Source organism: Pipistrellus kuhlii, unplaced genomic scaffold (genome assembly GCF_014108245.1).
Source record: "Pipistrellus kuhlii isolate mPipKuh1 unplaced genomic scaffold, mPipKuh1.p scaffold_m20_p_3, whole genome shotgun sequence".
In the NCBI taxonomy this organism is placed as follows: domain Eukaryota; kingdom Metazoa; phylum Chordata; class Mammalia; order Chiroptera; family Vespertilionidae; genus Pipistrellus; species Pipistrellus kuhlii.
Genome location: NW_023425529.1, coordinates 116973564 through 117000377, shown reverse-complemented (window position 1 = coordinate 117000377; position 26814 = coordinate 116973564).

Here is a 26814-nt window from a genome sequence, read left to right as displayed (position 1 = left end):
TTAGTGTCCTATAATAAAACATTCTATATTTTTTAGTATAAGGTAGCAACTGCTCTTCCAAATGAGAATAGTTAACTGCAGAAGAGTTCATAGTTTTGCATTAACACCTAAATATGTTTGATTAATTAATTTTGTTAGTATATTATTGAATTTTTACCAAGTAAACACTATTGAAACTGATGCAGGTATAAGTCTCAGGCATTGATGAAAAAAATATATAAAGAGATGTAAATATATGGAAAGACATATCATGATCACGAATTGAAGGACAATATTGTTAAAATGTCCATAGTATCCAAAGAATGTAATCCACATGTAAATACCAGTGACATTTTTTACAAAAATATAAAAAAATATTCTAAAATTCATATGGAACCATAAAGAATCCTGTTTAATGAGAAGTGTGCTAAGAATACATAGTGAAGAAAGATAGACTCAGCATCAAATGATATTGGAGTAACTGGATATTGGATACCCACATGTAAAATAATGTAATTGGACCAATTTATTAGATAATATATAAAATATTAAAATGGATTAAGCACTTAACTTTAACTGTAATACTCCTAGACCCCTGGATACAGAGGATAAACTGATAGCTGTCAGAGGAAAACAGGTGGGGGTGGAGTGAGAAGGGTGAAAAAATTACCCAAAGGAAAAAGAAAGAAAGAAAGGCTCATGGGCACAATAGCATGGTGTTTGCCAGGAGAAAGGGATGCATTCCGTACCCCTCGTACCCCTCACACAGCCACTTGGGGCAGTACACACACTATACAATGTACTGATTATGTACTGTAAAATTATATATTTGAAACCTATAAAATGTTATTTTCCAATGTCACCCCAATAAATTAAATAATAATTTACATTAAAAACAAATGCAAATCTTTATAACGTTGCTCTTGGCAAAGATTTCTAAAATATGAAAGCACAGAAAATCAAAGCAAAAACATAAAGATTTTTTGGACTAAACGCACAGCAAAGCAAAGCAAAAACAGATAAATTAATTGTTTTAAACAAAAACACTTCTGCTTTTTGGCAAATGAAACAAAGAATGGAGTTCAATGGAGAAAGTATTAGCAAACCATGTATCTGATAAGGGGATAATAATAAAAATATATTAAATACTACAACTCAATAGCAATAATGTAACAAAATTCAAATAAGTTAATTAAAAAATGAGCAAAGTACTTAAGGAGACATTTCTCTAAAGAAAAATTAGAAATGGCCAGCAAATATAAGAAAAGAAGTTTAACATTACTAATAATCAGGAAAAGGGGGATCAAAACCTCAATGATATCTCTCTGCTTTTGTTATAAATGCCATTATAAAAAGCAAGATGAAAGGTAATAAGTGTTGGGAATAATATGAAGAAATTGGAACCCTCATGACCTTGGTGTGGCTGCAGAATGATGCAAATGCTATCAAAAACAGTATAAAGTTTTGTCAAAACATTTAAAAATATATATATTTTTATTGATTGCAGAAAAGAACGAAGAGGGAAAGAGATATAAATATCAATGATAACAGAAAACTATTGGTTAACTGCCACCTACATGGCCCCTCCTCCCTCCCCTCCCTGACCAGGAATCAAAATGTTACCTCCTGGTTCAATGGGTTAACACTTAACCAGTGAGCCATGCTGGCTCAACTGGTTCTATTTCAAAAATTTAAAAATAGAACTACTATATTACCAATGTCACTTCTGGGTATTTATCTAAAATAATTGAAATCAGAATCTTGAAGAGATATTTGCTCACCCATGTTCATTGCAGCATTATCTATAATAATAAAAGGGAAATATGCTAATTAGACTGGACGTCTTTCCAGACATCATTCTGGACATCTTTCCTCTGAGTCCCAGTTGCCTGCGGGCAGCCCGAGGGATGCCAGCCCAGGTGCTGGATGCCAGACAGAAGTCGGGGGAAGGAAAGCCCACTCTTGCATGAATTTTCGTGTATCAGGCTTCTAGTTCACAATAACCAAGATGTGGAAACAACCTAAATATCAGTTGATAGATAAGTGGCTAAAATGTGGTACATGTATAATTGTACATGGGGCTGAACTTTTTCTTGTTCTGGACCCTACTAAAAAATATCAGCCTTATTTTTCTAATTTAATGAATTGTAACAGTTCATTGATTTATAGTATATGTTACCATTAAAATCAGAAGAAGCCAGCAACCACCATGCTTTTTTGCAGTGACTGTGACTCAAGGTACAGTAACTTATTTTCCCTTGAGGCAAACCACAAAAATCCTTTTAATATTCAAAACGCTCATAGCATACCTCTGTTAATCATGTACCTCACTGCATCATATCATCAACGTAATGGATCATCTCTGGATTATGTTGTAATACAGAGAAAGAGAATTAATATAGTCCTGAGTTAAATTCTTTTTTGTCCCATGAAGGCAAGCTGTTATGGATCACTCTTACTAACTGAAATGGAGAAAAAACTGCTTTCCATATCAACGCTCTGTGCCAGGTACAGAGAATATAATTATTTGCTCCAATGAGTATACCACACCTTGAATAGCAACTGCAATTCGAGGAATCACCTCACCTGATTATATGTATAATAATTCCTAAGAACTATCTGGCTTTTTCACTACTCTCAGAGGAGGGATAAATAAATATTGGGTAGAAACCATTATCTTGCATCTTTTAAATATTTAGTAATATCCCTAATCTTTGTAATTATTCAATGGATTTTGGTTGAGTGAGGCAGATGAAAGAGCTTCCATTTGATACTTGCAAACATAATAAACCTTACTATACAGATTGGGGTTCCAATATATGGATATTTTCAGATACCAAAAACGTATTATATATCCAGTTTAGTATTTTTAGCAACTGGATAAATAATTGCTTGTTGGTTCAGCACACTTGTTAGAAACATTGTGAGATTAACTTAGAGATGAAAATCTAATTTGTCATATGACCTTCCATAAATCTCCTTTCTGACCAGAAAATAATAGTAGTATTTTGGTTTTCCAGATATTGGCATCAATTTACAACCAATGTCATATCATCCCTATAATTTCCAGTATTTTTTGTTTTCCCAGTGACATTCATTCTTGTAGCTTCTCATGGATTTATTTGGAAAATCTATAATAATAAAAGTGTGATGTGCTAATTAGGCCAGATATCCTTCTGGAAGTCCTTCCTTCCAGACAAAGCTTAAATTTAAGAACTATTTGAGAGATTCTGAATCTATTGAGTTGTCTAAGGTCAGGAGTTGTTTCACCAAAACTGGAGGTTTTACTGTTATATAGATTAGAAAGTGGTAGAGGGTAACATATTTCATTCATAGTGACCTCGTTATCCATTAACCACTACCATACATTCTGGTTTGAAATACTCTGGTTTCCATTCTTTCTCCCTATAATAGTTATTGCATTTATTTTGCCTCTTATGGTGAAATGTCACTGACTAATTTCTATTAATTTTATATCCAATAACTTTGATGGAACATATGTTTTTCTTTTTCCCCTATTGATCTCTTCTGACCCACCCCCATCACTCAACCCAGTCCTTCACCTACCCTATTGTATGTATCCATGGGTTATGCATATAAATGCACACAAGTTCTTTGGTTAATCTCTTCCCACCCACCCTGCTTTGCCTTTCCTCTGAGATTCAATCGTCTGTTCCATGTTTCTATGTCTCTGATTCTATCTTGTTCATCAGTTTATTTTGTTCATTAGATTCCACTTATGAGTGAGATCATGTGATACTTAATCTTTCTCTGGCTAATTTCATTTAGCTAAATAGTCTCCAGTGGATAGAGTGTTAGCCGGAGGACTGAAGGATACCAGATTTGATTCTAGTCAAGGGCACATACCTCATCTGCAGGTCTCTAAAAATAAATGGGAACAAATATACTCAGGTGAGGATTAAAAACAACAACAGAACTACGTATTTAAATATTACCAAATGTTTAAACATTTATAGCAGGTTCATGAGATCTCACTCTCATTTCATTTCTCATCATCCCCAGCCTTTTCTGAGAACATCACTTTTAAGAATGTTAGTGTTTCCCTTACTGATATATTTTTTCAATGCCTTCATTAATGTTTCTTTTGGCCTTTAGAAAATATAGGTTGCAGAGTGGTTGGCATTTCATAAGTCTGACCTATCAATATCATCAAAGTAAATCTTTGAATTTTACTTTGTACATGTTGGCACAAAAGTTTTAGCATGTATAATAAGCTACTACTGTGCCTCAGCTTAAGTCTGCTGACCAAAAGAACTATTTTAGATCTACTTTAAGCTACTCAAGTAATTTCTGAATCAAGGATAAGTGACTTTTATAAATAAATCTGGAGCCAATTAGTGAAAGATGAAGACTATATCTGAGGAAGGATACATTACTAGTAAGAGCCATTTATGTTTTGTTATCTCATAAATGCAGTTCCGTGGTTCAAATATTAGGCCAATTATTTTCAAGTTTTCCAATTTACCTACTTGTATTGATATTTAAGTGCAACTCTTTTATTTTTACACTAGATATAATTTATTTTGCCTACTCAAAGACCTCATGCAAACAATGACCTCTTCATTTTTTTCTGTATATTTTCCTCTTTTTCCCCCCTCCTATTTTTCATAAGAAACACCTTGTGACCCAACCACTCCTTTCAAATTCTCTCTGTAGTGAAAGATTATTGGTTCTTTGTTACCAATTTCTCTTATTTTTTTCTTAAGCTCTATCCAATCAAAAACTCCCTTCTCCTCATTCAGTGCACCTAAAAACAGCAGGCTCCTGTTTGTTCCTGGAACATAGTATACTGGCTACACCTCAAAGATTTTGAAAATTGTTTTTTTTTCTCAGTATAATCAAGTTTTCTTGGACATATTTATTACTTATACATCATCTTCTCCTTGCCATTACTCAATGTTATCTTCTCATTAAAGGGTCCCTTGAGTACCCTACTTAAATACTAGCATGTGTTCTTTATCTAAAATTGCTGTACAATTTCTGAATTTTCAATTATATATTGTTAGATTGCCAGTTCTATTAAATAAAAGGTTTCTAACTTATTTTTTATTGATATTTCTCCACCAGTCACGTGAGAGTATCTATGTGCTTGACCTGTTTAAGGTTCCATGTATAGGTCTATCCTTTGACATATAAGATTTTTTAAACTGACATAATCATGTGGAAATATGTTCAACTTTAATAATTATGAAAAACATTAAATTACTAAATTAATATACTCAGGAAAAGTTAAAATTTAAAAAATAATAAAATATGTTGATATCAATTTTATATTGTAAGATTGGTCCTTACTAACATGATCTAACAAGAAGTATATTTTTAAAAATCATAGTGCTTTGGTACTGTAGTTATTTCAATAATGGAGCAAAGTTCTCAGTGTTTTCTCCCTTGTGTAACATTTCCATTTTATACATATACCAAAGTTTGGAATCCTATAAAAAACCTATCTAATAAAGAGGGAATATGCTAATTGACCATCATGCACTCATAAAGATGGTGCCCACAGCCAATAAAGAGTGAATATGCTGATTGACTGCCCCACCCTCAAAGATGACAGCACCCACAGCCAAAAGATAGTGGTGCCCAGTCCCCTCAGCCTCACCAGGGCAGCAGGCATGCGGCACAGCCAGGTCTGCCACCAGAGGGGTGCAGCTGCTCTGCATGCCTGACTCCAGACTCCCCCAGTTCCTTCAGCCCCACAGCCACCCAGGGCTGGCCCAAGGCATAGGCAAGCCTCAGAAGTCAGCTGCCCAGCTGCCCAGCTGCCCAGCTGCCCAGGGCTGGCCTGAGTCTCAAGAAACCTGGGCTAGCCAGGACTTGTGCTGTCAGCAATGGCAGCAGCTGAGGTGTGATGGGGAGGTGCCTTCCCCTGATTGTCAGGTCACTTCCTGCCCCTGAAAGCTCCCGGACTGTGAGAGGGGAAAGGCCGGGCTGAGGGATCCCCCCTTCAGTGAGTGAATAATGTATTCTAAGGAAAACTATAATAACATTCTGTCTAGTCACATAAGTAGATATGGCTGACAATGTTCCACTTTCATTTATTTAAGTTTTTGAATATTGTTTAGACTTTGTTAATGTTTAAAATATTTTGTACCCAAATTTATTTTTCTTAATGTGAAGTTTATAAGTAGTGTTTACAACATTTAGGTATCAACTCTACTCTTGTGGTTCCAAGAGCTTGTCTGTTATGATTTCCATGTCATGTTACATTTTTAATTATTTGTATCTAAAACACTATTTAGCATGACTTAAATTACTTATTATTAAGCATAAATCACATACTCAAAGAGCTACAGGGGTCATTCCATGATACAATTATAAAAAAATATATAAGAAATGAAAATAAGAAATTGTAGCACTTTATGAAAACAACCAACCACTGTTCTGAGAAGGTGAAGTGTTGCTCTCTGGAAATGTGTGTCAATTTTGGTCAGATATTCCTACTTCTGGAAAGAAACATAAAATGTTTCTTTTTATGTGAAATAGCTTTGTTTTCATTATTTGTACTTAGTTTACATTTTTAAAAGACGGAGTGTGAAACACAAGTGGAATAACTTTTTTATTCCTTTCACTGACAACTAGCTTGCAAACTGTTATAGAGTAAATCAGGATGCTTGTACCACTCTGTGTCATTACTAAAAGTATGATAAAGACATTACATCCATCTGCCAAGTGATAAGATCATTATCTGAGAATTTTAACAGAAGGATAGGAATTGCAGTGTTATCACAATAAGATAGAATGCTTCTGTTAGGATATCACTGTACTATGCTACACATTTCATTATGGCATGGTGCTGCATGGACACAGTCACAGGCTTGGCTCTATGATTTCTCTATTCAAATAGTATTTTAGTCTGCTGGAAGAGTTACCTCTATTTCAGAGTTAAAAACAAAGGAATAGTTAATATTTCTAAAAGAAAACTTAAAACAGCAATATTTTTGTAATATAATTCAAGAATATTTTTTTGCATTTGTGAGCATGAGTATAAAATACTTTAAAAAGCATTTTAAAAATCCCACAAAACTATTTTACTTTATGCTCAATTCATGATATTTCGTGTGTGTGTGTGTGTGTGTGTGTGTATGTGTGTGTGTGTGTGTGTTTAAGTTCAGTTTTTCGCAGCAATGGAAATATCACTGAAAGAATATTATTGGCATTACTGGTCAAAAACTGTTTTTCTTTTAATTGCATTTATTAGAGTGACTGACATTGGTTAGTTATATCATACAGATTTCAAGTTTTGATGGTCAAATACTTATTTGGAAAATGTAGTCTTTAAAATGTAAAAATGTTCTTTAAGTTTTTCATGCTTTTTTCTTTTTGATCCTTAGTTGCTTTGATTTAGTCAGAGCTTTACCACTACTCAAAAAAAAAAAGAATTATGTTTAGATGGAATTCATAATGTAGTGTTCATTTTCTGTATATTATTTATAATTCCAACAATTTTTTAACCACATGATTTTGAATTTTTTTCTATTGACTTAATAGTTTGATTCTAAACTTATTGTTCATTGCAAATCTTATCTTTATCCCCAAGTTTACAATGAGAAATCATTATATTGACTAGAAATTGGCTCTATAGAGTAGCAATGAATCCTTCACATTATTATTGTTTTATCAGATTTTCCAAAATATAGCTATATAAATAGCAGACATGGTCAATGGCACTTAAAATTCTACTCGGAAGTTTTTCTAGATATATGAATCTATGAAGTACAGTGGAATAATGCCATGAAAAACTTAAATAATTTTTGAATACTTGGGATATTAGTATATAGTGATATCACAAAGGTTATATATTTAAGACATACTATAAAATATTTCATTTCATAAGCAGTATATCTTCCCCATGAAGCATAAATATAGACTGTACAATAGTAAAATATATTAGTTAACCATTATGGCATAAACCAAAATTATGGCTGCAATTTGATTAACTAAGTAATATAAAATATGTCCAGCAAAATAATGAAGTACAATATATAATATTCTTTATATAAACTACCATTCTTTTAAAAATCACTCGTGCAATATGGAATTTAATATGATTGTTGACTGTGTGATCAGAAACACAACTGAAATTAGCTTGGGCCAGAAAGGGAATTCATTGATCCCATAATAGTGTGTTACCTCAAGGTTGTGGATTTAACTTAATCCACATAGGTATCATAGGAGTGACACTGGGGATAGCTCTTTCATGTCTCTTTTACAGCTTTTTTCTGAATGTTAGTTTCAATCTCAGCTGGATTTTGTCCTTTGACCACTGGTAACCCCTGAAGTGTAAACCTAATAGTTCGGTGGAGATAGTTGAAATATCCCCCAACCCACCTTCATCTTTAGTTTAATGAAAAAGAATGCTAAGAATATTCTCTTACTGGTAACTGATATGAGTCACTATTGGGTAGATGAAATTTATAAGTTAGTAGGCCATTAATTCTACCCATCTTATATTTGGGGAAGCCATCAGAGATGTGGTTGAGTAACTCCAAAAAGTCTCACTTGGACTCAGGTATAATACTACCCTTCTTCATGAAAGGGACCACAGTTTTTGCTCTTTCCAGAGTAAAAGTGAGCTGAGGACTGGGTGAGAAAGGTGAAGGTACTAAGTACTACAGATTGGTGGTCGTAAAATAGAGCTGTGATGGAAAGTGCAGCATAGGATATATAGTCAGTAATATTTTTTTTAATAACTCCATATCATGCCAGGTGGGTACTTCAAAAATCAGGGGGACAACTTTGTAAAGTAAATGATTGTTGAACCACTGTGCTGTACACCTGAAACAAATAAAAATTATATTGAATGTAAGCTGTAATTGAAAATTAAAATAAATGAATAATGAATCTTCTATGCTAACCATGTTTCTGAATTCCACAAATAAATCTATAGTTTCAATACCACTATTAGGGGAAAATTATATATCTAGGCTCTTATTAAATAACCAGAAATACTTTGTAAAAATAACTGCAGGTTTGAATGTAGTGTCAATTGTCTGTACTTGGGTCAAAAAACATTAAGTCCATTTTGAAACCATTGGAAAGAGGGATCATCACAATTTGTCCATTAGTTCATATTTATGTATAAAGCATAGAGCATTCCTTTTCTAGTCTTTCTTCCTAAAAATTAACATCCAATCTATATTTAAGTTTTATAAAATTTGTTTCCCAAATTCTTTGAAATGTAGCTAATATATTTTTCAATCTTCATTGCAATAATTATATATATATATATATATATATATATATATATATATATTATTGATTTTTTACAGGAAGGAAGGGGGAGTGATAGAGAGCCAGAAACATCGATGGAGAGAAACATCAATCCGCTGCCATCTGCACACATCCCACTGGGGATGTATCTGCAACCAAGGCACATGCCCTTGACCAGAATAGAGCCTGGGACCCTTCAGTCTGCAGGGTGACACTCTGTCCACTGAGCCAAACCAGTTTTAGCTGCAATAATTATTAATATTTTAGAAGAATACAGTAGACATTTAATGAGTCTTCTTATGTCTTCTCCAAGTTAGTCTTCATGTTGCTACTAAATGATATTTTGCAAAAATAAAATTTGACCAATATAGTGTATCTTTTAAATTACACCATATACTAGTCAAGTCATGACCAAATTAATACTATTAGCACAGTTGTTTTCTGTTCTTCAGAGACACATATTCCATTTTTAATGGCTTTAGCTTTAGATTTCATTTTGATACTTCCAGTTTAATATGAATTTATAATAAAATGCAATTTTTAGCAGAGGATTTTTCTTTACAATAATTATAGGTACATAAATATTCATAATATTTCAAATAATGTATTGATACTATTTAGCTCAATTACATAGGACCCTGCCAATCACAACTTTTCAATAATAAATAGGCAAATATAGATTACTAGAGGCCCAGTGTACAAAATTCATGCATGGGGGGAGAGAGGCCATTGTCCCTTAGCCCAGCCTGCACCCTCTCCAATCTGGGACCCCTTGAGGGATGTTCAACTGCCCATTTACACCCGATCCCAGACAGTCAGATATCCCTCTCACAATCCAGGACTGCTGGCTCCCAACTGCTCACCTCCCTGCCTTCCTGATTGCCCCTAACTACTTCTGCCTGCCAGCCTGTTCACCCCCTAACCACTCCCATGCCAGCCTGATTGATGTCTAAATGCTCCCCTGCCAGCCCATTTGCCCCCAGCTTTCCTCCTCTGATGGCCTGGTCACCCCTAACTGCCCTCCCTTGCAGGCCTGGTGCCTCCCAACTGCCCTCCTCTACTGACCATCTTGTGTAAACAAATTCCTCCATTGCTGGGGAAACATCTCCCTCCTACTCCCTGTGACTGTAGCCATCTTGGTTGGGTTTATTTGCATACTCACTCTGATTGGCTTGTGGGTGTGGCTTGTAGGCGTGGCTTGTGGAGTGGAGTGATGGTTAATTTGCATATTGCTGTTTTATTAGGTAGGATTGTGTGTGCATGTACAGTATTCCTATAAACATCAGTAGTATACAAATTAATAAAGTTGAAGAAAAATTATTAGTTATTTTAAAATTATTATAAATGCTTCTACCTTCAAAAATGATGCATAGTTTTATATCAGTGGAAAAATAAATAGGAAGTTTGCTCACTTTCAACAGGATTTGATAAGGGAGAAAGAGAAGATTTTATGTTCAAGCTTAGCCAGTTCTTTTAGATATGAAGTGATGAGACACTGAGTATATGATTGTGCTAAGAAAAACCCATTAAAGACCCTTTCTATATGCAAAGTAAACCTAGATCTAAGGAATAAGAGAGGCATTTAATTCATCTGTGTGATCAAATAAAGAGAGGAGCCAGAGCCACAGAGGGCTAGAGAATGTAGAGGCAGCTTAATCTCTTGTTCAATGGGAGAGCCTTGTCAGGAGGTAGAACTCTGGGGCAATACATAATGAGGACTTCCTTATGGCAAGACGGCTGAAGGGCTACACAACAGTTTCAGTTTTAAAGATTTTGATATTAGATACAGTGTACATCCAAAACCTTCATGAAATCTGATACATACACATAAATGCTTTTTATGAGTATTGTATGAGAAAACAATTAAAAGGGGCTACATTGTTTGACTGGTTTCAGGTAGTTAGCTCAATTAGTTCAAATAAGTATTACCACAAAATTGCTGATTAAAAGCAGTCACAGAAATATTCATACAAAAATGAATGTTTCTATCTTGTGTGTAAATAGTGGTTAGCTGATCCAGATTTACCTGGTTGTTTTCCATGGTTATTTTTTTTTTTAATTTTTAAAATTGATTTCAGAGAGGAAGGGACAGGGAGAAATAGATGGAAACATCAATGATGAGAGAAAATAATTGATTGGCCACTTCCTGCATGACCCACACGGGGACCAAGCATGCAACGCGGGCATGTGCCCTGTCCAGAAATCAGACCATGATTTCCTGGTTCATAGATTAATGCTCAACTACTAAGCCACACCAGCCAGCCCTAAGTATTTTTCATCCTTCTCTTGGATCAGTGAGCAAACTTAGACATATCTTTTTTATAGAGATGGCAAAAATGCAAGAGGTAAATAAAATCCTATTAAATAAAGAAAAAAATATGCAATAGTTATTGTTATTTAATTTATTGGGGTGACTTTGGTAAATAAAATTATATAGATTTTAGTGTATAGTTCTACAATATATCATTTGTATGTTGTATTGTGTGTTTACCACCTCCAGTGGAGTCTCCTTTCATCATCATTTAAGCAATAATTCTTACTTCTAGGAATATATCCCAATAAATCAAAAACACCGATCAGAAAGGATAGAAGCACAATTTACAATAGCTATGATTTGGAAACAGCCTCAGTGTCCATCAGCAGATGAGTGCCTCCTCCACACCCCTACCAGGGATCCATCCAACAACTTTTGGTACACCCACAATGCCCAACAAACTGGACCATACCAGCCAGGGAAAAAATAATGAAATCTTATGTGAGTTAGAGGGTGTTACCTTATGCCATATCTCTATTAAGTTAATAATATAAATTATTTTCCTCAAAATTGTTTATGGATATGACATTACATATTTTCATCATTCTTCTAATCTACATTGAAAAATGGGTAAAGGACCTAAATAGACACTTCTCCAAAGGGGACATACTGATTATCAAGAGATATATGAAAAAATGTTCAAGGCTACTAATCCTTAGAGAGATACAAATTAATAAGACAATGAGGTATCTCCTCACATCTGCCAGAATGGCTACCATCAGCAAATCAACAAAAGATAGTGCTAGTGATGTTGTGGAGAAAAAGAAACCTTCATGCACTGCTGGTGGGAATGCAGACCAGTGCAACCATTATGGAAAACAGTATACAGTTTCCTCAAAAAATTAAAAATGTAACTGCCATTTGACTCAGTGATCCCACTTCTAAAAATATATCCTAAGAATCCCTAAACACCAATCAGAAAGAATACTAGTTATGTATCACATAACCTTACTCATATGTGGAATCTAATGAACAAAATAAACTAATGAATGGAATAGATTCAGAGTCATAGAAGCATGGAGCAGATTGATGAATTTCAGAGGAAAGGTGGGGGTGGTGGGCGTAGGGAGTGATTAACCAGGGGACTTATCTTATCTAATAAAAGAGTAATATGAAAATTGACTTTACCTCTCCTATACCCACAAGTCATGCCTACCTATGGTGGGTAATACGTAAAATTATTTCTAAAATAATTAGTGAAAGTGAAATCAAGCTGGAACTATAATTCATAATATAAAAAGACAATCTGTCTCTTGGCCTTCTGTAAGTCCTCTTTTGGAAAAATGTCCATTTAGGTCCTTTGCCCATTTTTTTATTGGATTATCTTCCTTTTGGTAAATTGTATATGTTCCCTATAAATTTTGGAGATTAAACCCTTATCGGATATAATATTGGCAAATATATTCTCTCAGTCAATGGGATGTCTTATTGATGGTTTCTTATGCAGTGCAGAAGCTTTTTATTTTTATGTAGTGCCAATTTTTTTTTTATTTTCTCCTTAGTTTCCATTGTCCTAGGAGCTATATCAGTAAAGATATCACTATAACATGTTTGAGATTTTGCTTCTTATGGATTTTTCTAAGACTTTTATGGTTTCCCATCTTACACTTAAGTCCTTTATCCATTTTGAGTTTATTTTTGTGTATGGTGTAAGTTGGTGATCTAGTTTCATTTTTTTGCATTATCTGTTCATTTTCCCAAGACCATTTATTGAAGAGACTGTCTTGACTCCATTGTATGCTCTTTCCTTCTTTGTCAAATATTAATTGAGCATAATGGCTTTGATCGATTTCTCAATTCTCTGTTCTCTTTCATTGGTCTATGTCAGTTTTTGTGCCAGTACCAGGCAGTTTTGAGAACAGTGGCTTCTTACTATAGCTTGATATCTGGTATTGTGATCCCTCCAACTTTGCTCTTCTTTCTCAGGATTGCTGTGGCTTTTTTGGGTATTTTTTTTTATTCCATTTGAATTTTTGGAGGGTTTGTTTTAGGTCTGTGAAATATTCAGTTGGTAATTTAATGGGGAGTGCATTGAATCTATAGATTGCTTTGGGTAGTATGGACATTTTAATGATGTTGATTCTGCCAATCCATGAACACGTTATGTTCTTCCATTTGTTTATGACTTCCTCTACCTTTTTTTTTTTCAATGTCCTGCAGTTTTCTGAGTACAGGTCTTTTACGTCCTTCATTAAGTTTATTTCTAGGTACCTTAACTTTTTTGTTGCAATGGTAAATGGGATTTTTGTTTTTAGTTTCTCTTTCTGTGTGTTCACTATTGTTGTATAAAAATTCCATAGATTATTGGGTGTTAATTTTGTATCCTGCTCCATTGACAAATTCACTTATTAAGTCTAGTTTTTTATGGTGTCTTTTGGGTTTTCTCTATATATTATTATGTCATTTGTGAATAATGAGTTTTATTTCTTCTTTTTCACCCGGGTCAAAGTCACTAATCATTCAAGAGATGCAAATCAAAATGACAATGAAGTCCCATCTCACACTTGTCAGAATGGCTATCATCAACAAACACCAAGTGCTGGTGAGGATGTGGAGGAAGAAGAACCCTTGTGCACTGCTGGTGGGAATGCAGACTGCTGCAGCCACTGTGGAGAACAGTATGGAGTTTCCTCAAAAGACTAAAAATGGAGCTCCCATTTGACCCAGTAATCCCACTTCTAGAACTATATCTCAAGAAATCAGAAACACCAATCAGATAGGATATATGCACCCCTTTGTTCATAGCAGCACAATTTACAATGGTTAAGATTTGGAAATGCAGATGAGTGGATCAAAAAATAGTGGCACATTTACACAATGGAATACTACACTGCTGTAAAAAAGAAGAAACTTTTACCATTTGCAGCAGCATGAATGAACTTATGCTAAGTTAAACAAGGCAGTCAGAGAAAGATAAATATCACATGGTGTCACTCATTTGTGGAATATAATGAACAACAGAAACTGATGAACAAAAATAGATTCAGAGACATAAAAGCATCAAACAGACCATCAAACCTCAGCAAGAAGGCAGGAAAGGTGGTTGTGGTGGTGGAGGGTGTGTGTGTTTAAGAAATAAACCAAGGCCTTATATGCATGCATGTAAGCATAACCAATGGACACGGACACTAGGGGGTTGAGGGCAATGCTGGGGTGGGGAGCGTCCAGGGAGAGGTAAATGGGGCAAAAAAGGACATATGTGATACTTTAAACAATGAAGAATTTAAATTGGAAAAATAACAACAAAATTCAACCTACTGTATTTTATATCTACTCATAATAAAATCTCGTAGCTGATCAGTAATAAAAGAGGTTTGCTTCACCTTGAAATACAAATACCAAAAAATTACTGAAAATAATATTGAAGAAATGTAGAATTTTTATATTTAAGAATAAATAAAAAATGTTATTGCAATGTAATTTGGAAAATACTATTCAGGCAAATTTGATGGGAAAATAAGCAATTATATCATGATAATATAGGGAAAATAAAATATTTCACAATATATAGTTTATTAAGAAAGACTATATTTATAAAGAATTGATATACTTAGATAATTTGGCTACATTGTGTGTGTGTGTGAGTGTGTGTGTGTGTGTGTGTATTGTGAATAAACAGCATTTTTATACATTAACAATAAGAATTCAGAAAATTCATAAAAGGATTCTTACCTTAAAATACTATTTCAGAAATCATCAAAACTAGAGATATCTATGAAAAAAATCTACTAAAATTTTGTGTTTACTTATAACATTTATAAAATTTTATTGATGCTAAAGCCTGCAGAACAAGTTTCTCTACTCATTTATAAATGTCTTGCATTTATGTATGAGAGGGTTAGTTTTATCTTAAAAATAAATAACAAAAATGCAAAAAGATATAAGCACTATACAACAGAACATTTTATTTATAAGTAAATATATATAATGTAGCAAAAATATGTACTTGCTAATCATGGGCATTGATATAAGGATTATAATTTCCTCTGAATAACAAATAAGCAGACAGAAATTGACCTGGATTTAACTTTAAATGTAATGCTCTTTCATCAGATGGATAAATAATATTTCTCTCAGTACTTGATGATATTCCATTATTTTGTTACAACATTCCCACCAGCAGTGCACAAGGGTTCTTCTTCCTCCACAACAGGGGAAACTGAGACAGGACAATGAGGACAAGATCAAACAGTCTGAATAATTTGCAGCTGGCCTGAAATAACAAACCACTAGGTTCCTCAGCCAAGGTCTTTGAAGACCTCTCTAATGAGAGGATGCAGGGGAAAGGGGAAATTTTATTTCCTAAGTAGAGAAGCCACAAGTGTCAGGGCTTGGCAAAATAAAATAGCCAGGATTCTGGAGAGACTACAAGAAAACCTTGAGACTTAATCTGTACCGAGATACTCAGCAAGAGAATCTTTTGAAACCTACTGACAGGATGAGGGTATATAACTCCTCGAACTTGCTCCAGACATTTGCTTTTCTGGCGCTTCAAGCCTGTTGAAAAAAATTGCTTGCTTTGTCCGCTTTTCAATAAAGGTGCATGCTTTAATAGCTTTGATAAATTGGCTTTTTACAGTGCAGTCAGGGTCTCTTGTATAAGTTCATTTATATGAGAAGAGAGGGATCAAGATGGGGGACAGCCTTCTCCACTGGCTCAGGGGGCTGTCCTGTCTGGTAAAGTCTCTCTGGTGTCAGTGAGAAGTTTCCAAAAACAATTTTATGATTTTTTTATCTGATAAAATTAATTTCTAGTCTAATTTTCTTTTCTTTGTTGAAAATTATATCAGTAATACATAGTTTGTTATCACTCTAGTTTGTGCATTGTATTTAAATATCTAAGGATTCTTGTTGTTCATCAATACTGAAAAAAATTGTAGTCTTTTACTTTTGTACATGCTTTACTCACTTATTCTAGTTTTACAGAAATTAAATTAGATGTGATTGTGTATATATTCACTGTTTTCCTTTATGCTTCTTTTTTTCTTAATGGTTCCTGAAAATTTATTCAAAACATCAGTTCATTGAAACAGATTTTTTGTTTGTTTGTTTGTACGATGTTTTTCCTCTCACTTATCTTTGGAGAGCTTTTATGTAATTCAGCTTGCCACTTTGTTAGAATGCTATTCAAAACTTTAGTATGTTCATAGATATATTTGATTGAGAAAAATATATATTTTTCATAATATATAAGTATTTTATTAATTTTAAATGTTTTTGTTTTATGTCCTTATTATTTTCTAGTAAAAGTAATATAAAGTTAATCAAACTATTTTAAGTTATAAAATTCTGAAATTTTGGAAATTTAATTTAAATAAATGTATTAATAAGTGTATTATTAATCAAGCACAAATCTAATTCATCTATTATTTACAGTGTAGTTCAGTTAGTAATACAAATGATGCAAATTTTTAAATAATTAATTTTTGTCATTTTGTCAGGGAACCATCAAGTGACTTGAACAAATACATACTTACCTAAACACACACACAGAAACCTATATAAACACCAAGATAAATTTGTGTATGATGGTCACATAAAAATAAAGATAAATATATTAAGTAATAAAGTCTTAAATATTTTCTTCTCTGTTGTTTACTGTATATGTATATGGTAGAAGATTAAAAATTATTGTGTAACTGATTTACATTTCTACAGCCATATATTTACATTTCAATTGCAAGAAATATTTTTAAATTAATTTAACAAACAATTAGGATATATTGATAGGATCTTTCTGAGAGTTTCTAGGATTGCAATAAGAAGGAAAAATTTAAAAAAATAACTATAATTTTGTTGTAAAGGTGATACATTTGGCCAGTTTTTACCAAAGATAGAAATTATTACATTAGAGGTATTTATTATGAAGCCAATCAATATTTCTTTAACTTATATGACATCAAATTTTGCCAGATTTTAAAATAAATGCAAAATAAATCCTCATCCTGATGGGAGACCTCTAAAAAGAACAAAAATGTCCTATATAGAGCTTTAGACTTGTCAGGAAATTAGTTTTAGCATTGAAACAAACCAGCTAAGGAGTAGAAATTTACTAGTCTCAAAGGACCCACAGCATTTTTTTTTTTTAAGTTGACTTTTAAAGGTCTTTCTTGGGAAGAAGATGTAGAAGACTAAGGAATAAAGAACTGACTACTCATGATTCACACTAATAAAACAGTAGAGACAGAATTCATGAACATATTACAAATTCACAGAAAGCAGCTCAGCTAATTCCTCCAAGGTGAAATTTATAGATTTCTTTGCCGAAGGAGATAGCTAGGGAGTGATAAATTGCAGCACTCCTGAAAATGAGAATAGAGTCCTGGTTCCATATTCTATTGTGGGATCTTTGAAGATCTTTGTGCAGGCCCTTGAGCACTTTTCTGTGAGTGGATTTCCTCTTTATGATGTTACAGTAATAAATCCCAGAAAGGGATAGAAAGTGCTATACTTTATGTTATATATATACATAGATTTCTCTGAGAATTGAAATGCAAGCAGAATCTTGAATTTTGGGGGTGACAGCTATAAATAAATGATATTACCTATATGAACCTTCTCAACGCATCTTCATATCTCATGCACACATCCTAACTGGCAAGAAACCATTTGAGTAGCCCAAAGGAAAAATTACACAAATGTTTTCCTCTGACATATTTTTCAGACTTTCTGTGGAATCACAGACTTACAGAATGGATAAATATCTTCAAATATTAAAGCTAATATTTTTAACTAAAAGTTTTTTTAAGTGAAAATTAAAATTTTCACAATTTTCACCTAAAAGTTTCCGTTTAAATCTAATGTTTAATAAATTTACCGTAAAAACAAAACAAAACAAAAATAGCATGCAGAAAAGTATTGCCATTAAGTTTGTTTCAAATGAGTAAAACTAATAATTAGTCTATGAAAATTAAATAGATCAACAAATCTCAAAACCTTAATTATATGAATATATAACTACTTTATTTTGTGTATAAATATTTATACCTATAATAGTAGAAATAAAAACATATTTACAAGTACTTATTAATTATTCATTAAAACAATATAACTATTAAAATGTCAAAACTAACAGATTAAAATATATTTTTATCTCAAAATAGTGATATGTGAAATGGTTCTATACATATTGCTAATTTTTTTTTTTTTTTAATGTCTGGCTTAATAGAAAAGACCTGAGAAGTTTCAGTCTCTGTATTTGATCTGTCAGGATAGGTTATTTTGGTAGAACATGGAGAACATGTCCTTTTACAGGAAAGGCAACAGTATTCCAAAAGCTTTTCAGCAAATTGTGGACATTCTTTGTTAATATACCCAACTGGATAAGTGGAGTGGTATTTTACTATTTGTTAATACTCTTATACAGACAAAGGTTCTCTTGAATCTTTACTGAACACTGACCAGGTAACTTATATGAAGATAATACTCAGCCTGGGAACAGACCAGAAATTAACAGGCAGAACAATCCCGAGCTCACACAAAACTCAGAGTAGGTTGTATATCCACAAGCCACAGTAGGAAAATATCCTAACACATTAGATATTGGTTAAAGTATTCACTGAATTATTCTCTCAACAATAAGGGAAATTGGCCCTAGACTAACAGCTGTTCTTGTCCAATCTAAGAAAGAGCAAAAGAAAATCTTGACAAGATCAAACAATGTTTTCTGTTGCATGTATATGAAGTATGAAAACCCCACCATATCTTTCATGATTGGTGAATAAAATAAAATAAAATAAGATAAAGAGAATTATAAAATAATTATAGTTATCTTATTTTTGGTTGAAATTGAACTTCCAGAACATACATTTCAGAAATAAAGACATTAACTTTGTTCATGAAAATGTTATGTGAAGTTTTTCATTAGGTTGAAAAACTAAAAGATACTAAAATGCATATTTAATATCCATTAACTTATAAAATTAATAGCATTATTTTTTTGGACTTTTCTACTTTAGGTAATTAATGGAAGGGTTTACCAGTTTCACTATAGTGTTTTAGCTTTTAAGGAGGTCTTTGCTACTTATTCACATTTTGTAGCATTTCACTAAGATCTTTATGAAATAAGTGGTCTTCTGTTTAAGATTGTTGAGGATAAGAAGTGTTCCTTTCATTCTTGAATATTTTTAAATTTTAATTACTATATCCACAATGATGAACTCTCTTTTGAATCTATACTTAGAGTATTTTAACCTTATAAACTTATTTAATCAGAATCTGCTTTAATTCTTGGTAAAGCATCTATGGTAGAGTGTTAAGTGAAGCCCAATGCATGGGATTCTGGCACTGGTGGGAAGCATGGCCTGTGGAGATCAGCCAGCTGTGGGAGCATGGCTCATCCCCATCAGCCAAGTAGAACTCCCACTATGGGAGCTCACTGACCACCAGGGGATAGTACTGCATTGAGCATCTGACCCCTGGTGGTCAGTGCGTGTTATAGTGACTGGTCGACTGGTTGTTCTGGTCATTCCGCTATTTGGTCTCTGGGCTTTTATTATATAGAATAGTGCATTCAAGTATTATTTTACCTTTTCATCAGAAGATAGATTGTATTATTTAAAAAATGTTCAATAAATATATTTCATATAAATATTGCAAGAATCATTAGGCACTGTATTTTCAAATTCAGTTATTCTCATTTATAATGAGTATGCATCTGTGTGTGTGTGTGTGTGTGTGTGTGTGTGTGTGTGTTTTCACTAATAGAAAATGACAAGGGTTGAAACAATTATATTTTTGAGGGGTAAATCAAGCTCTGAAACCATTTAAATATTTAGATGCTTTATTTTTCTCCAGGCATGACACATCTGATTATGCACACTTGTTTTATTTTTCCAGTTAGTTCAGAGCCCCCTACAACAAATTTTAATGCTTTATTTTGCTTTTCTGTAATAGTGCACTGTTCAATGAAAAATGATTTCTATTCAATTTGTTGGTATCAATGAGTAAACAATTAAAATATTTACTTAATCAGCATTCATTCTATGTTCTTATATAATTTATATCTCAGAACATTATTAGATGAAAAATAAAATAATATCATCACTTTATTATCTTATCGTTCAGTGACTCCACATTTGTCAGCCATTGCAAGACTAGAGGGCCAACAGCTTTCTTCTTTATCTGTGAAATATTAGCAACTTGGGTGATTCTCAATTAAGCCATGTAATTTTCTTCTATTTCTCAATAACTATAAGAAGGTTTAATACATATATAAATGAAGAGCATATGATAATACTAGTAGATATCTGAACAGGCTTTTGATTTTTTTTGTTGTTGTTTTTTGTTTGTTTGTTTTTTGTTGTTTTTTTGGTGCTAAATGGTTTGGGTCAGTTACCACTTTAAGAGAGCTGTTCCATGCTAATAAATGAGTTAAATAAGACAATTTGATAATGTGAATTTTAATCTGTATTAAATTATGTTTTGTGCAAAAATGCTAAGGGAAAGTTCATTTTTAAAAATTCTTTTTGGAAAAAAAAGGGATGACAAAGGATTTTGTTTATTTACACTTTTTTCTTTTCAGGCTTACAGGGACTTGAGGGAAAATTGCGTCTCATATATACTCTCATCATTTCAAAATATCTTTACATGATTTTTATTACATACCCTTTTGTTAAAACATATTTAAATTCATAGAAAAGTTGATAATATAATACAGAGAATTCCTAAATATTTATACCTATGTTACTCATTTGTTATTAGACTAGTAGAGGCCCAGTGCATGACATTCATTTATAGGGGAAGGGGTGTCCCTCAGCCCAGCCTGCATCCTCTCACAATCTGGGACAACTGTCCCCTAACTGTTTGCCTACCTGCCTGATCACCCCTAACCACTCTGCTTGCCTGCCTCATTGCCCATAACCACCTATTTGCCTACCTGATCACCCCTAATTGCTTACCTGCCTATTTGATCTCCCCTAACTGCTTGCCTGCCTGCCTGCCTGCCTGCCTTATCACCCCTAACAGCCTCTACCTAGACCCCTGCTGCTGCCGCTTCATCAGGAAGAATATCTGGAATGACATCTGGAAGGTTATTCGACTGTCTGGTCTAATTAATATACTACGCTTTTATTATTATAGACTAGAGGCCCAGCATGCAAAGTCTCATATGGTAGTCTGCTGCTGCTCACAGCCCTGCCCACCCACCTACCACCTTGCTGCATATACAGCCCCAACCCCCACCATCATGCCAGCACTTGCAACTCTGCCCACCTGCCTGCTGTATTTGCAGCCCTACCCTCCTGCCTGCTGCTACTTGTTGTGATCACTGCTCCTCCTGCCTGCCACCCGCCTTACTGCAATTAGAGTTTGTGGGCCACAGGGGAAGGACTGAGAGGTGCTCAATACACCTCATGGTTACTGGTGTTTGCTCATCCTAGTCGTCACAGACACTGGCTTTTTATATATATATAGATGGTACATGAGTTACAATTAATAAACTAATATTGGTACATTAATATTAAATAAAGTCTATATATTGTAGTTTTTGTCTAATTCATTTTTTATATTCCATGATAACATTCAGGATTCTACATTACATTTATCCATCACATATCCTTAGAATACTCTTAGCTAAGACAGTTGAATGTCCTTCAATTGAGATTTCCTGATATTTTTCTCATGATTAGATTGGAGTAATCAGTTTTGGGGAGGATGAACACAGGCAAAAAGTGCCGTTCTCATCATATAAAAGGCCTTACCTGTCAACATGATCATCAGTATTAATGTTAACCTTCAACACCTAGCTGAAGTATCACTTGCCAGTTTTCTCCACTGTAACATTTTTCTTTTTCCTTTAATTTCCATATACTATTCTTTGAAATGGAATCACTATACACACTGTACTTAAGGGATGAAGAATTATGCTTTTACTCTTTAAAGGCAGAGTATTTACCTAAATTATTAAAAATTCTTTTGCATGGAATATTTGTTTCTTATCTCATTAAAAATAATTTAGCCAACCATTTATATCAGTGTGGGTAAATGGATATTTATTTTAAAGTTGGGGAATAGCCCCATGCTATTTTATTTACTTTATTCCTCAAACTTTTCTAATTTTACACTGGGAGCCCTTTCAGTTGACTGCTGTCTTTATGTGTAGATATATATAATTTCATCAGTGCAATTGTGTGTGTGAGTGTATTTTGCACTTTAAAATGTACCAGGCTTTTCATTTTTATAGTCCACCTGAGATTCAGAATCAACAGTTTATCTAAGCAACACCAGTTCCTTTTATTGGAGAAGATCAGTCAAAACCAAGAGCAGATTGCTGGCTGTGTTGTTGCTACTGAGTTATCATTTATTTTATGTTCTCTCTTCTGACATATCAAGGAGAGAGATATATACCTGTACTAACACATATATAAATATACAACTCTAAATATTTCTAGGTAAATATGAAAAGCTACCCATGAGTTCTTTCTGATGACTTCAATTCTAATCTATTTCTACATAAATCACTGTAAGGTTCTTCCCTTTCCAATCTATAACTCTTAGGTCATTAGTGAAAAATAAGTCTCTCACTGTCATTCATTTATTTAATTGTGCAAATCAAGTAGATAACTATACTATAATGTATCAAATTGGGTAGATAACTATACTATAATGTATCATTATCAGAAATGTGGACTCATGTCTCCATGGGCAGCACTGTTTACAACTATGTTGTTCTGTGTGTTATTTGTTTGTGTTTGGCCTTATAGATCCTACCCATTTCCAGGTAACTTAAATGGGCATCTTTTTCTCCCATCCTCAAACTAAGTTTGTTCCATACATTTGTGATGCAATTAAATTCTTCTATCACAGTTTACACTCCTTCTTGTAGTTTCTAGCCTTAAAAATGGTTTTAAAATATTTGCATGTATTAGAGTTTATTTTTGTGATGTAAAGTGGTATGGTTTTTGCCAAGTATATAATACTAGTGGTCTGGTTCATGAAAATCATGCACGAGGGGGGAGGTGTTCCTAAGACCAGCCTGCACCCTCTCCAATCTGTTACCCCTCGAGGGATGTCCATCTGCTGGTTTACAGGGATTGGGCTTAAACCAGCAGTCAGACATCCTTCTCACAACCTAGGACTACTGGCTCCAGCTGCTCACCTGCCTGCCTGCCTGCCTGATTGCCCCTAACAACTCTGCCTGCCAGCTTGCTCACCCCCAAATGTCACCCCCACCAGTCTGATCACCCTCAACTGCCTGCTGTGCCAGTCTGCTGGCACTTCAAACTGCCCCCTCCCACCGTTATGATCACCTCCAACAGACCCCACTGACAACCTGCTCACCCCCAACTGGACCCCCTGCTGGTCTGCTTACCCCTGACAGCCCCTGCTGTCCCAACCTAGCCTGATCACCCCCCAGGGGACCCAATGTTCCAGCCCCTCCTTTTTTTCTTTTTTCTCTTTTCTTTTTTTCAGTGCCTCATTGAGAAGAAGCCAGGGCTGGCTGGAAGCAAGTATCTAGAATTTATTTATCTTCTATAATTAAAACTTTGTAGCCTTGAGCAGAGGCCAGGCCTGGCCAGGGTGGGTGGAAAGCTTGTCTTTATCCATTGCCAGGGCAACCTAAGCCTCTTAATTGTTCCAGCTCCATGGCCTACAACATTTTTGTTGGACTTTATTTATCTTATATAATTGAAACTTTGTATCATTGAGTGGAGGCCAGGGCTGTCCAAGGCAGGCGGGAAGCTTGGCTTCCTCCATTGCTGGGGCAACCCAACCCTTCTGCTTGTTTCAGCTATGTAGCTGGCCGCCATCTTGGGTGGGCTAATTTCCATACTCACTCTTGATTGACTGTGGGTGTGGCATGTGGGTGTAGAGGAGTGACATTAATTTGTATGTTTTTCTTTTATAGTGTAGATCATATATACATGATTACAGTGCCTTATCAATCCCCATAACCTTTCTTGTTTGGTTTTTCCAGAATGCCACATAATAGGAATCACAAACTATATAAGCTCTTTAGTCTATTTCCTTTCCCTTAGCAAGATGCATTTACATTTCTTTTATATTTTTGTGTGGCTTAATAATTTATTTTTATCAGTGAATGATATTCTATTGCATAGATATACTTCAGTTTGTTTATCTATTCACCTATAAATGTCTTGAAAAGGACATCTCATTTATTTCTAGTATTTGATGATTATGAATAAAACTTTTATAAATATTTTTGTGCATATTTTTGTTTGGACATAAGGTTTGAAATCAATTTGGCAAATCACTAGGAATACAATCATTGCATCATAAGTAAGACTGTTCAGCTTTGTAAGAAGCTGCTAAACTGTCTGCCAAAGTGGCTATAGCATTGTTCATTTCCAGAAAAGTTAAGGAGAATTTTTGTGTCTTTAATTTCTTGCCAGAATTTGATCTTATCAGGTTTTTGTATTATAGCTATTTTAATAGATGTGTATGTTATCTCGTTCTTAGTTTTAATGTGCAATTACATGATAGCACATAATGTTGAGCATCTTTTCACATTCTCATTTGTTATTTGTATATTTTGTTTGCAAGGTGTCTTTTCAGATTATTTTTTCTATTTATTCAATGTTATTATTTATATTTATTATTGTGTTTTAGGAATATCTTCTAAAATTTTATACAAATCTTTATATGTGTTTTGTATTTTAAAAATATATAGTTTTAAAGATTTCAGGGTGGAAGGGAGAGGGAGACAGAGACAGAAGCATCAATGATAAGAGAGAATCATTGACCAGCTGCCTCTGTACACCCCACACTGGGGATCACCTCATACTGGGGACTGAGCCTGCAATGTCGTCATGTAACCTGACCAGAAATTGAACTGTGACCTCTTAGTTCATAGATCAACTCTCAACAACTGAGTCACACCAGCCGAGACTGTTATATACATTTTTTTCTTACAGTAAATTACTAATCTTTTCATTTATTAGAAGTATCTACATCATGGCAAAAGGTTTCCATTTCAATAGACTCTCAATTAAATTACATTTTCCATAATTTGCAGCTTTAGTTTTGCATCCAAAAAAAAAATACATCAGCAAACCAAGAATCAAAGTATTGGCTAGATTATTTTCTGTGAGTTTTCTAGTATTGTTGTATATTTAATTTAAGGTGTACTATGTCTTCTGTCTTGTCATCTGTCTCTAGGTGTTTAGGGGAGGATGATTTAGGAACCCCTTGCTTTCCTCATTGGTTTTGTCATCTGTCTCTAGCTTGATTTTTTTGGTGTACAATGTCTAATTTTTTTTAGAACTATTAGCTGAAAAACATGCCATTTCTTCATTGAATTTTCTTTACTCCTTTTGCCAAAAAAAAAAAAAAAAATGTTTGCTGTATTTTTTAGTTTATGAGCTCATTATCTGTTTCATTAATTTATATGTATATTCTTTTGCTAAATAACATGATAGATTATCAAAAGTCTAAAAGTAGGGTAGTCTTAGTTCTCAAGCACTGTTCTTAATTAGTATTTTGTTTGTAATTTTGAGGATCCTGTTTTTCTAAATAAAATTTAGAATTAGTTTGTAGATGTTTATAATATAGGTTTCTTGGATTTTCATTGGAGTTGTCTTGGACCTAGAAATCAATTTAAGAATAATTGCCATTTTAAAATATTATTTTCCTATTGAACATGAAATTACTTTGCTTATTTAGATGCTCTTTGATAACTTTCATAAAATATTTCTAATTATTTTACAAAATTTTCATATATTTTGTTAAAGATATACCTACATGCTCTTTACTATTATAGTAGATATAGATATACTGTGATGATGCTAATTAAAAGATGCTGTAGTAGCAACATTAATTTTAGACAGAACTGACTTCAGAACAAAAAAATAGCAGGTTTTAAAAGAGGCATCACAAGATAATAAAGGATCAATTCTCCATGAGGACATAATTTTTTAACCTATATTTTTTAGTGTTAGATTGACTTCTATTTAGAAGCTACCACAGTATTTGGAAGCACTAACATAGCACGTGCAGAATTACCCAAAAATTGATAATTCTACTAATTAATTATTTTATTTAATATCAGATTATTATTCAAATAATGAATATGTCATTAGATAATATTGTGTGGATCTAACTTGAAAAGGTCTTCAGTGTGATAAATTGAAAACAGGATAAAATGACATTGTTCATTAAATAAGCAAAATTTATATAAAATTATCTGCTTTTAAATGTTAAACATAGATATAGTGTTTTTGAAAATGTGTGTTGTATAGTACCAAATTCAAATGTGCTTAAAATAATTTCATGATATATTTATATTTTATATGATTATGTACAATTAATCTTTGTAAAATACAATAAGT